Source organism: Macaca thibetana, chromosome 11 (assembly GCF_024542745.1).
Source record: "Macaca thibetana thibetana isolate TM-01 chromosome 11, ASM2454274v1, whole genome shotgun sequence".
In the NCBI taxonomy this organism is placed as follows: Eukaryota; Metazoa; Chordata; class Mammalia; order Primates; family Cercopithecidae; genus Macaca; species Macaca thibetana.
Window position 1 is genome coordinate 103,084,257 of NC_065588.1, and position 3,606 is coordinate 103,087,862.

Consider the following 3,606-nt stretch of genomic DNA (forward strand, 5'->3'; position numbering starts at 1 on the left):
TTAGATCTTGTTGAAAGGAGCCACATCCATGGGCTATGCATAATCCTCAAAAGCAGCGAGCTGCTCCTCCAGCCCATCTGTTCCAACTTTATCATCTTCAACCACATACTGTATTTGAAGCTTCTTAAATCTGTATCCCCACTGGAACTAGTTTAGAAGAGCCCCAGACTAAGCCATCTGCTTGAATGCTTCTGATGCTCTCCTTTAATTTCGCCGTATCTGTCTCATCATCCCAAGGGTTCACATCTAGTAAGATGGAGGACTTGGCAACAAGTGCAGAGTTTTTTTTTTTTCTTTTAGGTTTGATGATCCTCTCTAATTTTTGCACTTATCATGTATTTTTTCTTCTATTGATCTTATTTTACTGTGGTTTTTTTTTTTTTTTTTTTTTTTTGGTTTTGTTTTGTTTTGTTTTGTTTGGAGATGGAGACTCACTCTGTTGCCCAGGCTGGTGTGCAGTGGCATGATCTTGGCTCACTGCAACCTCTGCCTTCTGGGTTCAAGCAGTTCTCCTGCCTCAGCCTCCTGAGTAGCTGGGATTACAGGTACCCACCACCACGCCTGGCTAATTTTTGTGTTTTTAGTAGAGAGTGGGGTTTCACCATGTTGGTCAGGCTGGTCTCGAACTCCTGACCTCAAATGACCCACCCGCCTTGGCCTTCCAAAGTGCTGGGATTACAGGCATGAGCCACCGTGCCTAGCCTTAAGTGCAGGTTTTTTTGGCTTTCTTTGATCATATTGTACAAGGTGTTCTTACCTTAGCCTCTTTGCTTCTTCACTTTCCTCCTCATCAGATCCAAGGAGATCAATTTCATCATCATCTTTACTATCTGTAGCTCCACTTCCTGTAGTGTCTTCCACATTAGCAGGACCATACCTGCCCACAGCTTTCCTCACTCCTGGCAGTCTGGCCTTTTCCTTGTCATAAGACTTGATCTGATTATAACAATGTAGGGCATGACACAAGTCAGCAGGCGGTGGGCTGGACGCTGCTTCAAATACTGCCACATGTGCTTGTGATGGCACATACCCCTTGATGTAGCTCTTGTCTGCCAGGTAGTCATTGAGCACCCGGAGGCTAGCAGGGCTTTTCAGGTCTCCGAAACCCATGGCGTCGTCCACTGTATCCAAGAGCTGGGAGCAGCAGAAAGACAGAGCGCAAGTTGTGCGCGCCCTGTGCTGAGAGAGGAAGAAGCTACATTCTTTTTTTTATTCCTCTAACATTTTATCACCCAAGCTTCCGCTCCTCAGCAGAAAAATAAGTAACCTTGTTTTATCTGTAGACCCAGAACCCGTCTTTGACTGACTGTTGCTCCCACTTGCTACAGCAGGACCTGAGTTCCAACAATCCCCAAAGTGTTTCTGGAAATCCCCATAAAGTATGTTGCATGTATTCACAAAATTAAGATAACCATCTGTAGAGCTTAAGCTATATATATCCAGGTTGGTGTTGTTTCAATATTTCCTCACGCCTGTACCTAACATCCAGCCACACTTCCCTAAGCACCATTCCTGGAACATCTGATGCACCTGTTATACCTGCCCCAGCTCCTCTCCAGTGATGAATCCCAACGTCTCTGCTTGGTGAACTCCGCTTTCAAAATTCATCTCAAAGTCACCTCCTCTGTGAAGCTAAAAGTGCCTAGAAAACAAAATCAGTGATTTTTTTTCCTTCCGTTGTGTCTAATTTATTAACCAACACGTTTTATAAAGTGCCTGCCAGGAGCCAGAGTATGAGGATTAAAATGAATGAATAACGTAGAGCTTAGCTCAATGCCCAGCACCCTAAAAACACTGCATAGGAGTTAGTTATGATGCCGACGATGACAGTGCTGTTGAGTCTGAGAGAGAGAGAGAGAGGACGAACGCACAGCCCGGGATCCAAGGGGCCTGGAGCTGCTGAGAAAGGCCCACAGGAAATCCCAAGACCTTGCAAGCTGAGCTTTGTAATAAGGCACAGGGCACTTTTGGATCACACGGACGGGATTCTAATCCAGTCTAGCTTCTGCAAGAGATCAAAAAAATTCCTCCAAGGAGTGGGCATAGAATAGAGCAGTATAAACAAAAATAAATACGCATTCCAAGAAGCTGCTAAAGCTCTAACCTTTCTAGACTACGCTTTGGAAGTGCCAGTTTACACCAGGCTCGACAGTCGAGCCACTTGGATCCGAGAGCCCATGGTCCAACTGGACCACCCAGCCTGCTCAGGACACCCGCCTCGCGAGTGGCAGCGCCAGGACTCGGGTCCAGATGTGCCTGGGAAGCTTCCCCAGGGGAAGTCCGCCCTGGACCCCTGGAGACCCACATCGTCCGGTGTGTTTTCCTTTCACAACACTTCCCACAGCCTGTAATTACATGATTATATATTTGGGGGCATGTGTTTACTGTCTGTCTCCCTGACTGGGCTGTCAGCGTTTTGTTCACCGCTGGGTTCTCAGGGCTCCGCGCTCAGGAAAAGTTCAGCAAGGTTTGTGTTCAGGGAACTGGGGAGGGCGGGGCCCTAGCGAGGAGCAGCTGGGCCCCGGCGCGGGGATGGGCGGGGCCCGGGGAGTAGGAGGGGTCTGAGTGAGGGGCTGCTGGGCAAGGAGTGTCCCCCCAGCACTCTACCCAGAGCAACCCTGAGAGTCTAAGACCCTCGAGGTGAACAGCACCCGTCCGATGGGTAGCCTGCTCCAGCCAGACCATCCTCCACCATGTCCACATTCAGCTTTCAGAAAATGTCCATTCTAACCATTGTAGTGGCCCTTTCCCGCCTTCAGAATAAAATCCAAATCTTAAATGCAAGATTATACGCATCTGTATTCAGTTATATTCCAAACGCTTATTATTCTGAAGGGTTTTTTTTTAAATTAAGCATTAAAAGATACTTTAATAAAGCAACTCATGGATGTGTGATAAAATTGCACAAAAATATACACTCACAAGTGTATGTAAAACTGGTGACACCTGTATAAATTTGGCGGGTTGTATCGATGTTAATTTCCTGATGGTGATAATGTAATATAACCATGCACGGGGTTTCATTTGTTTTATTTCTTACAACTGCGTATGACTCTAAAATTACCTCCTAGTAGTTTTTTATAAATATACATATATAACAGAAGATAGTTGCCAATAAGCTATTTTTAAATACTTTCTATGTATACCTCGTGTTCCCTGAAAGGTACTTGAAGGGAAAAACCAGGTCTGCTTAATTTTCATAACAGCAATAGAAGTTAGTAACTTCGTACATAGTACAAATGAATCTCTAAGAATTCTCAGGTCACAGTTCAGTGCCTAACTCAATGATTAAGCTTGCGGGACCTTTTAAGCCCTGGGAGAGACCCTGGCAAAAGGTTGACATGATCATATATTTTTGTAAAGTTTGAAAAATTAAGACATTTTAGTGGCCATCTATTAAGATCACTGTTTCTTTTCATTCTAACTTCCCTTTATCGAATTTCTCTTCCATCAGTGGCAATGTCCTGGCTCAGGGCATTTTGGGGTCTTGCTAAGGGGAGATTGAGTTGGAAATGCTCCGTTTTAATCACACTTTGGAAAGATGTTTTGGGGACTTTTTAGTAAAACAGGTGAGAAATTTGCAGCCTCCTGATGCGGATACACATG

At 45.2% G+C, this 3,606-nt stretch overlaps 1 pseudogene; it reads right to left on the minus strand.

Annotated features, from left to right (window-relative positions):
• Positions 1-1,110, minus strand: LOC126930272 (elongation factor 1-beta-like; annotated as a pseudogene).
• Between the last annotated feature and the right edge of the window lie 2,496 nt (positions 1,111-3,606).